Consider the following 12748-nt stretch of genomic DNA (forward strand, 5'->3'; position numbering starts at 1 on the left):
CCTGCCCCAGTGCTCAGAGGCTTGTCCTCTTGAAAGCAACATTCTACTTCATAGTTATTCATAGCTTCTCACCTCTGCAGAATTACAGAATTCTTGAACATGGGACTTGAGGTTCTTCTATTAGATGTGTCGCAGCAAACTATGTCACCAGGTACCTGGGTGAAGCCAGAGAGCAAACAAGCAAATGTAGATTTTAAACCTCTATCAAGGTTTCCCACAAATGGTAATCGTGTTGGAAAGAAGTTTCTAACAGCCTGTGCTTTGCAAATGATATCTTTACTGTAGTAATCTCCCCTCGCATACAGAAGTACATGATCTTTTTTGTTGTTTTGTCACAATTTCTAATTGCTAAATATACCTCATTGTGGCCTTTAGCTAGACTATTGCCATCTATGGAATGGTGCTAAATCAGTGTGTTGAAAAGATAGCATAAAGGAGAAGAAACTAATAAAAGTTAGCATCCAAGTCTATTCACTGGAGGAATAATAGTTAACATGTACGGAAAGTCTGTTTCAGGTACTGTCCTTCACATGTTTTTCTCATTTAAACTTCTTGACAATGTATAAATTAAATTCTTATTCTTATTCTTCCATTTTGCAGATGAGGAAGCCTAGATTAGTTAAATAGCCCAAAATTCTGTGCTTCATGCTGAGGCAGTCTGAGTCTGAAGCCTATAGTCTTAAAGGAGACAGGGCACTCCACCCAGTGGGAGGAGCCGTAGCGATGGCATGGTGGCCTTAGTGGCAGTTAACCCATACATTACCGTCAGTGCTGGCACACGTCCTTATTATGTGATCTCACTTAATTCCCACAGGAAACCAGCCAATGTCATGGGGGGTACACTCTACACAAAACAGCCTGGCAGACGTAACACAAAGTGTGAGATTTCAAGAGTGTCAGGAATGCGCAGGCATTACCATTCAATTGAGCCCATGGATTTACTGTAGCCCCACTCTGGGTCTGTCACCAGTTCAGTGGTTCCCAGCAGAGCATGCAGTCTTGTTTAATGTCTAGTGTTGCTTCTGGTCCTGGTCCTGCTTTCTAGGAGTTAGGTGCTCAGGCAAGGGGAGCTCAGGTCCTTGTTAGTTCTCCATGTCATCCTTTCTTTCTGGAATTGGACAGTGGAAGTTGGCATTGGGTCCCTTGCATCATAGATCCAGGAACAGAATGAAATATGAGAAAGAAAGGGGCTCAGTCCCCTGTGCTCAGACAGGATTGCATCTGATCTGTTCAGGGCCCAGAGGCAGCTAACCAAGTTGTAAATACTGGAGAAAATCATAACAAAACAAATGAGACCCCAAAATGCAAATGTGCAAAGTTCAAGTCCCTATTCTGAGATTGATGAGTGACTGGGTGAGTGTGTGGGGCTAGCCAGCCTTGGGTCCTAGAGCCTGGCTGTGATACAATACCACCTGAAAGTGGTTGTCCTCTCCAGTAGGGACATGGCTCTCCTGGATGCCCAGGATGGCAGCAATGTTTCAAGGGACCTCTTTGTAGATATCGGCCCAGTTTGGGAAGATTAGGCGAGGGGGATCCTGAGAACATGGGACCCACCTGCCCTTGCCAGCATCTGGAGACAGGTTGCCTGCCGTGTCCCCACTGACCCTTCCCTCCCTTCCTCATCCTCCTTTCTCCCCTTCCTGTACCTCTGAAGATAAACATTTGACCTGCTCCTATTTGTGTTCGGGAGCTTGATGGGAGCTGGAAGCCAGTTACCAGACATTCATCTCGGGTTCTCTCAGGAGCCTCACAGTGGAGTTCTATACGAATGGGTTTTGAAGCACTTCCTGAGTTTGTCTGAGCTATTCCCATCAATTCTTAAACAGCCTCCCCTAAAGAAACCTCTACTTTGTGCCTAACACAACCCTTTCAGTTTTATTTAGGATTATATTGTTATTATTACTCAGGGAAGGGGAGTTTGATCCTTTCAATGGTTACACTAAAAAAATAAAAAAGGGAAGAAAGGAAATTACTCATAGAATACAAATGATGTTTGTGATCATCAGTTAGAATTTTTGTCATTTATTTAACAAGATCATCCCTATTTTTTTATGGATTGATGTAAAGAAAAATCTACAACTTCCCTTGATTCTTATTGGCCCTTGATGATTACTCAGTTTCTCAGCCCTGTCTAAAGCCTCTTGCTGCATCACTATGTTTACTGTTTATCTGTCTCCTGAGGCTCAGAGCCTACTCCCAAATCACATCTCAGCCTAGTTCATAGGCCAGCTGCTGCTGCTCAGGGTCTAGCCAAAATATAGCTGCATCCCTCTCAGGGTTTTCTCATTTCTCCTGTGAACCAAAGGCTTTGATTCTCAGTTCTAGTTTTAACTGGCTAACCAAGTTATTTATTTCCATATATAAGCAATCTCTCTGCAGTATTTTTGAATCACTAAAGACAAGTTACCTTTCCTTTGCTTTTGGAATTAGCTATGCATATACCCCAGCTGTTATACAGACCTGGCCCCTGCTTCTACAGCTAGACTTGAGGTGATTTTATTTGTTATCTAGTTCTGTTTAATAATTACCACCAAGTTAGTAGTTTAAACAACACACACTTCTTACCTCCATTTTTGTGTGTCAGGAATCCAGCTTAACTGGGTCCTTTACCTAGGGCCTTTCACAAGGCTGCATCAGGTTGCTGATAGGGCTGGTGTCTCCTCTGAAAGCCTGAATGGGGAAGGATTTACTTTCGGGCTCATTCAGGTTGTTGGCAGAATTCTGTTCCACAGGGGCTGCTGGACTGAGGGCCTCAGATTCTTGCTATCTGTTGGCCAGATGCCACCCTCAGTTCCTTGCCACATGGGCCTCTCCAACATGTGCATTGTTTGAGCAAAGTCTGCTAGCAAGCCATGAAAATAACATCCATCACTTCTGCCATGTCCTATTGATCAGAACCAAATCACCAGATCCAAGACACTCAAGGACGTAATGGGCTGATCACATGAGCTCATGAAGATCAGGAAGTGCACATCATCAGGGGACCCAACTTAGAAGCTAATACAGTGTTGGTGGGAAATGAAGAAGCCACTCTGACCCAACAGTCATCTCTACGTTTCTTCTGCATTCACGGAAGAACTACTTACCTTCTTGTTTCTTAAACAGAAGAAGTCTAGGAAGGTAACATTGGTTTCATTGTGATCATCTATGTCTTAGAAGTCAGGTCTGTTCTAACTAAGAGATTTCTCCACACTCCGGACGCCGATTATCCTTAACAACTTGGATGACAGACAAGTACCACCTATTAAATATATTCAAGACAGAACTTACATTATATTTGCCAAAAACTCCTCTTCCTTTCTCAGAAAATAGACAACTTTATCCCAATTCCTTAAGCCAGAAACTAAGAAATTACCCCTGACTCCTTCCTGTCTCACTCTGCCTTCATGAAATAAAATACAAATATGAAGTAAACAAATATCTTGATAAAATATGATAGGTTATGTGGAAGGTGACCCATGGCAAAAGGGGTAGTTATTTATGATGGAGCAACAAGGAAATTCCCATGTGATCTGGGTAAAATTAATTTACCTAAAATCTTGTTTTTTTAACCATAAAAGAAGGGATAACGATAGACATGTCAAAGAGTTGTTTTAAGGATAAAATGAAAAGATATCTGTAAAAAGCTTAGTATATTATCTTACATGTTATGAGTTCTCAGTATATGTTCACTAATATACCAGCTATTAGAAAGTGACATCGTTTGGTCACAAACTTAACTCTCAGTCTCTTCTCTCTTACAGCCTCCACTAGAAGCTAAAAAGAGAAATATAGTTTCCCAACCTCTCCTGAATCGGGGTATGCCCAGGGCACATAGTTCTTGGAAAACTTTTGTTTTTCTGATGAGAACCTCTTCCTTCCTTGAACAATCACACAGTGTCTGCAACTCTAGCAGCCCCCTGCATTCAGGAGATAACAAGTGGGTCACTGAAGACCGACACACTAAGGATGGGCCCATGGAAAGAATTTGTGTCCCTCATGCCATTGTCCAACAGGAGAACCAATGGCAATATCCACTTACCTTCAGGCTTCCTGTCACCTAAGAAAAAGAAACCTCTACATGTTTAAGCCATTGCTTGTCAGGCATTCTGTTATTTGCAGTTCTGTTATTTACAGTGAAAAAGCTCTCCTAACAGATACATATTTCAATAGCCTGGAGCTCAAATATCTTAAATTTTAGGCCAAAAATTTTGACCAAGATCACAACTTCTGTCAATCCAAGATTTGATACTCTGTCTTTTTCCACGTTAACTGACTTCTTATAGATGGTATAATTCTAAGAATATTGTGTGAACTTTATAGTATGCTCCACTAATTCTTATTATGAATTTATTGCATTTATTTAAAAATTATATTACTGATAGCATAAAGAGCTCCACATGTTCAAGATTCTAATTTTATGCCAAAGAGGCCTCAAGGAGAAGAGGAAAGGTATGAGCAGAAAAGAGGCAGAACCTCTGAGACAACAAAAAAAAGAGGAAGGAGGAAAGTATATTGAGACACTCATATACAACATCAGCTCTTAATTTCCAAAGTTTTTAGAGAATGGATTTTATACTTTGCCTACAGGAGTATATTTAATATGAGGCATTTCTCTTCATTCTGACTCTTCCTAGGAATTCCCAAGAGTGATATTTTAGGATCATAAAAAACATATATAAACATCAAATGGGCAATATGCTATGCAGATTCACATCCAACCAGTGTTAAGTGAAGGGCCCAGTAAGGATTTACCTACTAAAAAATATCTGGTCTACAGCCCTCCCTAGAAATGCCAATACCTGGCTGAAAATGCTGTCATGAGATTTACTAAAGTTGAGATGATACAACAAAGAGGCTGACTCTGGAACTGCAATGGCAGCTAGCTACTTGTGTCTATGGAGCATTTGAAATGTGGCCAGTGCCATGTGTTAAAATGAAAATAATTTGTATATGTTGGAATAAAATAAAATATGTTCTAAAATTAATTTGCCTGTTTCTTTTAATTTATTTTAATATAGTCACTAGAAATTTTTTAATTATACATGTGGCTCTGGCTATATTTTTATTAAAGAGTACTGTGCTTAGAGCATGATGGCTCTCATTAGCACAGTGGCCCAACTTCAGTTACCAGATTGAAGAACTGAGCTCTAAAGAGGTTTTTATTGTGTGTATATGTATATACAAATAAGTAAATGCACAGGATATGTGCATTTCCATGTCGAAAAGAATAGGTCTAAGCAGAAAGAGGGCATGATTCTGACAGAGAACATGCTTAATTGGTTTATGAGGGGATGGGGGAATCGAGAAAAAAGGGGAAATACTTATTGGCTCCAAAATCACATCTGGTCCATGGTACAATCCCACCGGAAGCCCATTACATCTACCTCGTTGGGTTGTTCTCTGTTTCTGGTACTATTTGATCACCTCAGTCACCCTCTCAAGGACATCTGGTCTCCGTGAGCTATTTTACTTGGCAGCTTCTCCAGTCCCTACCATGACTCCCATGTGATGGAGTATGTTAATGCCCTGGAGCCTCTGCTATGGAATTCAAATTGCAAGGTGAGTAAATGGAAGCAAAATGAAAAATGTTTTCTGCAGAGGAAAGACATAGGCTGTTAACTCAGACACAGGACTGCTGAACTGTTCTTGAAATGAGCTGCAGGCAGAGCATCTCATCCATCTTCTGCTTGATGTCTTTAAGGCCTCCATCCCCTGGGTCATATTGTCAGTTTCCATTAAGAGCCTGGAGCCCTATAGCACTTTCTCTCTGAAGAGTGTTGGCTCTGTTGGAGAAGACCATTAAATGAACACGTCAGCAGAGCTTTAATAAACAATCAGATTCACAGCCCAGTAGGAGAATTACAATCCCCTAAAGTAATAGATTTAAAAGCCCACTAGGCCCAAGTTGTGGGTCAGCAAAATCATTTGCATCCAAATGATTTGGGCAAACAGCCATTATATCATCTAGTGGTGTTTGTGGGTTCCTTTTAAATTTAGTTCTACTTGAGAGCATCAAAAGACACATTTTCCAGATGATAAGATTTTGTGTTTTATAATGCTCTATGAGCCAAACCCAAAACCTTTCACATTTTTTTAAATTAATGAAGCGAAAAGAAAATACATTTACTTGGGAGTGGAGTTACCAGTCAGATTTGAAGTATGTTTAACTCCAACAAATGCCGTAAGTGTAGAGGTCTCCTGGCAAGGGTTTCTCCATCCATTGTAGTAGGAGCTGAGCTATTCTGGGGCCTAAGGTCTTCAGGCAGGCTCAGTCAGTGTGAAAGGGAGGCTAAGAGCCACCCAAGCACTAAACCCTGAATGGGGAAGAAAGAGTCCCCTTCCCCTGCCCCAAACCAGTTGGTGAATAGTTACCTGTAAGGTCATATAGATGACTATTGTGTATGAATCAAAAAGCTGGAATTGCAGAAAAGCCTTCTGTAACAGAGTATTAAGCTGATAGCACACCTCCATTGCCTGTGGACAGCATCAGGGATGGTAGGACCAAGAGTCAGAAGACAGAATGCTGTGGCTCAAGTTTCTAAGGAAACTCACCTACCTCAACAAAGATTTCCTTTTCTGTGTTTACTTGGGAAGGCCAGCCAAGTCATGGCTGGGGAAGTCCTTGGCAACGTCTCTACCACTCCTTCACAGAAGAACATGGGAACCCATTGACTCACTTGGTAAGAAAGACAGTGTGATGCCTGATGGTGGTGAAACTGTTCCCTTGAAGAGTGCAGTCAACTCTTCAGTTTTTCAGGTACGACAGCTTGACTCTGGGATTTGGCCAGTACACTAGGTTCAATTGCATCTTCCCTGTAGTGTCTATGAAGTCACTTAACTACTACAGCAGATGCTATTGGTTGCTTTTCTCCCAACTATTTACATCATATTTTTTTCCTTGCTTGCAGAGCTTATTGTGTGTATATGTATATATAAATAAATATATTACATATATACATAAATTATATCATATATATATTATATATATACATACACACATATATAATGGAATATACATATTATATTATAGAAGCTAACAATGTCAGATACTTTCCAGTATCTTGAAACTAGAACATAATTCATAGAACCTGAGGGGAAGTCTACAGTGCATTTTCTGGGATAGGGTTTCTCCTCTTCCTGTGAAAGGAAATTTAGGTGGAGAACTACCCCCTTTTGTTCCCTATTTTAGACTCCAATGGCTGCTGTAACAAATTACCACAAACTTTGTGGCTTATAATAGAAATGTATTCTCTCATAGATCTGGAGGCCAGAAGCCCAAACTCAGTATCACTGGGTCAACAGCAAGGTCTCTGCATGACCACACTCCCTCCAGATCCCCTGGGGAAGCACCTGTTTCTTGCCGCTTTCAACATCTGGTGAACATGACTAAGCTAAATGTAAATGGCTCTTTAGTTTGTGGCCACATCACTCTAATTTCTGCCTCTTGTATTCACATTGCCTCCTCTTCTTCTGTGTATGTCAAATCTTCCTCTGCCCCTCTTATAGGGACACTTGTGATGGCATTCAAGGTTTACTTAGATAATCTAGGACAATTTCTCCATCTTCATCCCTAATTTAGTCACATCTCAAAGTCCTTTTTTTGCCATATAAAATAACATTCACAAGTTCCAGGGATTAGGATGTAGTTATCTTTTGGAGAGTCATTATTCAGCCTACCTCACTCCATGTGGAAGTGGAGGAAGGATAAAATGTCTGGAGCTATGGCAGCCACTAACAAGCAAAGAGGTAAAAGCCTGAGGTCGCCAGAGCAGAAAGAAGGATTGCGGTTGGATTTCTGACATGGTTATGCTGCTGACATAACCAAGCCTGGAATCACCTCCTGGGGTTGCCTTTAAGTGAGATAACAGATCCCATTATTTAAGCTACTTAGAGTTGAGCATAACATTACTTAGAGCTTATACTTCTTGATGGATATGGCTACTGTTTGTGTTTACCTAAGAAGATCATAAGGGCAAAGATGATAAGCTAAATATAAATGGCTCACATTTGCCATTAATCTTATCAGAGATTTTCTGATTCACATAACCTTTTTATTTTATCCCCTTTTGTAATATTCTATAATAGAATTGTTTTCCTGCATATGTATTATTGCCCTAACAAAATAAAGGGTTTAAACTTCAGCATTTTATTAAAAAAATAATAATAATAATAAGGGAGAAATGTGGGATTCACATATAAATCAAGCATAAAAATCAAATGAGTAATCATATCTGACTTGATTATTTATAGTTCATGATGCGTGATCAAAACCGAAAGTTCTGTGATATGACTGCCCTTGTACTGTTCACCATCTAAGAACTTATTCACTATGTAAGAACTTGTTCACCATTTAAGAACTTGTTCCTTATGCTTCAGAAGATTGGAGACTGTTGAGAATTAGGCTTGGGGTTGATTAATGATTGTGCATTGAGTCCCCTATACAGAATTTTATTGTTGTTAACAACCATTTGATCAATAAATATGAGAGATGCCCTCTCAAAAAAAATAAAAATAAAAAATAAAATAAAAGGTTTAAATGAGAACCAGGATGCCAAATCAAATGACTCTTACCTGTGACACACTGCTGGGGCAAAGGAAACACTCATTAAATAACAAGCTACTTGATCAGTTTGAATATTAAATTCCTTCATTAAAATTGATTTCATTTGGATTATTTGTGTATTTCCAATGTAAATGATAACATAGTCCCCTCTAAGAATTAATAACTACCCTGTGTTTACATTTCATATGCAGAATATGATTACCATTATTTTTCTGAGTGTTTATACTTTTCCAAGTACTATGCCAGGCAAAAAACATTCCCCCGCACTCCACAACATACACACACATGCATTTTTTATTTACTTCTCACAGCATTCTTCGAATATTTGTCTCCAGCTTACAGATGGAGAATGTGAAATACATATTGACCACATAACTTACTCAGAATCACAAAGCTAATAAGGGCTTATACCAGAGCCTAGATTCATACCCATAACCTTCCGGTTGCAGATTCTATGAGCTAACTCACACAGACTGTCTCCCATCATGCTATACTATTTCTACAAAGTAATTCAAGATCTACCTCTAAAAGATTTGGGGGAAAAGGATTTAACAAAAGGAAAATAAAAAAAATAAATAAATGCACATCAGTTGGGTTGATTGCCTTCCCCCTTATCTAAAGTCTAGATAAAGAAGAAAGAGAGGGAAGGTACTGGGGAAGAGCAGAGGGAATTGGAAGGGGGAAGACCTTTTGGACATCTGAGAATGACCCTTTAGATTGACAACCACAGGAACCATGGCCACCCACTTTAGTAGAAATCACTGGTTTCCACCTATAGTAATGTATTTGCAAGTGAACACCCCCAATCACCAGCATTTCAGAACTGAGGCTGAGTTAGCTCCTCAAGGTCACTATGGAAGTGTCACTGCCTAAAAGCAAGCAGAACAGTCATCCAGTACAGGGGAGGAGTTTCCCCAGTGGTGACCTTTAAAGGATTGACAGGCATTAAGGCTGAAGTCCTGCTTTTTCAAAATACATACTGCATATATGTATTAGTTATGTATTTATATAGAATTATATATAATTGTGTGTATGTTTACACATCTTCTAAGACATTAACTAATAAGCAATCTGCAGAATAACACTTACAATATAAATACCATTTGTAAAAAAAAGAAAACCGCTAGAATATTCTTCTCTTGCCTTACTCTACCTTGGAAATTTCCAGAATTTACCAATTCCAATAAAATTCAAAAACCTATCCCAACTCCAAGCATTTTTTTGTCCCCAGCCAGTTTTTAAATACAATAGTGGTATCTCATGGAGTCATCATTAATGGTTCTAACTCTTTCTAGAAACACTAAACAGGATAGAAATTTAAAAATTATTTAAAAATTGTAAACCTTTTTCTGTCTAGAGACCATGGCATTTCAACAACTTCTCAATGACCAAGATACGTAAACCTTTTCATTCATGAGTCAACATGAATTAACTATTTATTCCAGAAAATTCTTGCCTAGGAAAATGAGATGGTTAACCAGTACGTAACTTGATCTGTGTCAGGAAATTCCTGCAAACACATTTGTCCTGACAGAATTTGCTTAAAAGCAGAAGCGATTCTCCTGTTGAGACAACACAGCACTCACCTGGGCAAATGGCTCATTGATCAAACAGCAGTTTATTTTTCTAGACTCAAGCTTTGTTGTATCAACAAATCCAAAATGTATGATGCCACAAACTTTGTCCAATCAGTTCTCTGCCTTTAAAGACCTGCCTTAAACCACTTGACCCCAAACAACAAAGTCTTACAAATAACTTCTCATGACCTCCCTTATGGGACAGGATAAGACGTTGTGAAAGTGGAGCTCTCCTTCACTGCAGTGAGCCTAATAAACATAGCTTTGCTTGATCAGTAGGTTTTTCTGGTGTTCTTTTGAGGAGCTGACAGTGAATGTGTCTACCAGTCTACGAATGAAATCGTTTCCTTAAACAGGATCCATTACGTTCCAGATTCTGGTCTGGTCCGTGAGGACAGTTGTAGGTGAGGGGTCATGAATGGTGGCTTGCTCTTATCTGACATTTTCATTTTCAGGTTCCCAAAGGCCACTCTGGGGGTTCCTGCTCCCACTTGTTCTCAAAGAGTGGTTCTTCCCACTGTGGAGAAAGCACTTTTTGGAAAATTGGAGAATTGCTCCACCCAGTAGCTGTATGGGGAGTCGTGTTTCCTTTGTGTCCCTGGTGCCAGGCATAGTACCTAGTTTCCACTTGTCTCAAAACCCATCTGAAGCCCCCACTCTGAGAACAACAGGAGGGAAGTACCCCCCCCACATCCTAAAGCAAGGTCCCAGGCACATGCCTCATGGGATTTACTTACAAAATAGAAAAACTAGGCCTGTAACCTGAACCCCAGCCCCCAGCCCCAGCCTATAAAAGAGAAGATTGTATATTTGAAAGCAGGCTTGAAGAGCAGCATTGGCGTAGACGGCTGCTCGTAAGGATGGCTAATGTATTTTCTTCCCTGTCCCACCATGTTTTCTAAATCTGTTTCTATTGGGATACATAATTGAAAATACATTTTACATTAAGACTCAATACACAAATACATATGTGTGTTCGGGGCATGGCATATAAACAGAAACAAAGTTTTCTTTTTTAAGATGTAGTCTTGCCAACCACTAAATGAATTTGATAACCAATGAATGAAACACAAATCCCAGGTTGAACAACAGTCTCAATATACCTATAGAAATTGGGATGTCTAACCAAATGGAAGCCTGCATCTCAGTCTGGGCTGGGTGTTCGGAATCTCAGCTTTGACTCTGGGATGTCAGTCCAGAGAAGTCCTGGGGCCAAAGTGAGCCACGCTGAATTGATTTCAGGGCTTGCTAATGGGTCACAACCCTCAGAATGAAAATAATACCTAGACTTCATTTGGATTGCCAGTCCCCAGACAGGGTTGAGAGAAACAAGAGCCAGTAAACCTTTCCCAAGAAGGGGCAGTTAATCCCTGTGACACAATTTTTCACAATGTTCTCTTCTTTTTTGCTTTCTCCCATGAATGGTGATTCTGAAATCCAGGATGTGCAAATAAGAAGAAATTTTGTTCAAAGTTTCCTGGTAACCAGAGAAGAAATGGCTCTCTCAGTTCCCAGTTGAGGATTGTAACAACGAATGTTCTATTGGGAAGAAAGACCTTTATCTTGGGGAGAGGTGAGTCCATTCCGAGGCCTGGCTAGACAATACATGACAGACTTTGCCCGGTGCATGCATATGCATGAATGCAAACACCTTCTATCATCTTCCAGAAAAGAAAGACCTTTCTGCATATTTCCTAAGAAATCATAATGTAGAGAATTCTTTTAGGACCTAGAAAGTCCTAATAATGAGAGCGGAGCAATGTTGTAAGGACACCTTTTAACTTCTGTTGAGAAAACCTAGTCTATATAAAAATCAGAAAAATAACTTTCATAATTCCAGCTGCATACAGAGCTCTTTTCTCATCTTTTCAGAAACAAAGACTCGATAATGAGCCACTTCCTAACCTGCTCTAACTCCTCCCACTCAAACAGAATGTCATATTTAGGGTTGAGTTAGGTAGTAACAGAAGTTGTAGAATTTCATTTTTTAAAAAATCAAATAGATTCTCAGTTCATGCTGAATGATTTGAGCAAGACGGTAGGGACAGGATAAGAGAAATGGAGTATGCAGTTGGTCCAAAGGAGGGCCAAACCGGGCCTGCTGAAGCAAGAGCATTTGAGTCTGAAACCAAGTTAGTGATAGAGAAAAGTTACTCAGACAGCATGGGCTAAAAAATAAAGTCTAAAGGGACATGTGCATACAACTGGCTCAGAAACTACCACATGACCAAACCCTCACAGCGTGGCCATCAGACTGCCCCTCCCTGCTTCCCCACACACCCTTTTGGCCACATGCTTCCTAATTCTTTATTCCCTCAAGGCCACCAACTGCATGTCCCTTAGCCTGGGAACCAGTGGGTGCTAGGGACAGCAAAGAACACACAGTGTAACATTCCTTGGATTAATGCCCTCCCAAGAGTGGTTCTGTGCCTTCCCCAGCAACGCTGATACTGTCTGGGAGGAGGTAGGACAAACACAAAAATAGAACTGCCCAAAAAGGGACACGGAGCTAAACAAAGCCCTCATAGAGCCGCCTGGAAAACGCTCCACTTCCAACAGCTGCAAGAGAGTTCAACTCTCTGCTCAAGTACTAATTTTTAAAACATAACTAACACGTTCTTTATTA

At 40.1% G+C, this 12748-nt stretch overlaps 1 long non-coding RNA gene across 4 annotated transcripts in view; it reads right to left on the bottom strand.

The window, feature by feature from the left end:
- Positions 1–12748, bottom strand: part of LOC108395971 (uncharacterized) — a 29904-nt gene that overhangs the window by 7706 nt on the left and 9450 nt on the right. For 2 of the 4 annotated variants that reach the window (XR_005057920.2, XR_005057926.2), the window contains one exon: positions 73–5765. This is a non-coding gene — a long non-coding RNA (uncharacterized lncRNA). The remainder of the gene's footprint in view (positions 1–72; positions 5766–12748) is intronic. The other 2 variants (XR_012126123.1, XR_005057922.2) reach the window with 2 other exon arrangements.

The sequence above is a fragment of the Manis javanica genome, chromosome 16 (genome assembly GCF_040802235.1).
Source record: "Manis javanica isolate MJ-LG chromosome 16, MJ_LKY, whole genome shotgun sequence".
NCBI classification, from domain to species: domain Eukaryota; kingdom Metazoa; phylum Chordata; class Mammalia; order Pholidota; family Manidae; genus Manis; species Manis javanica.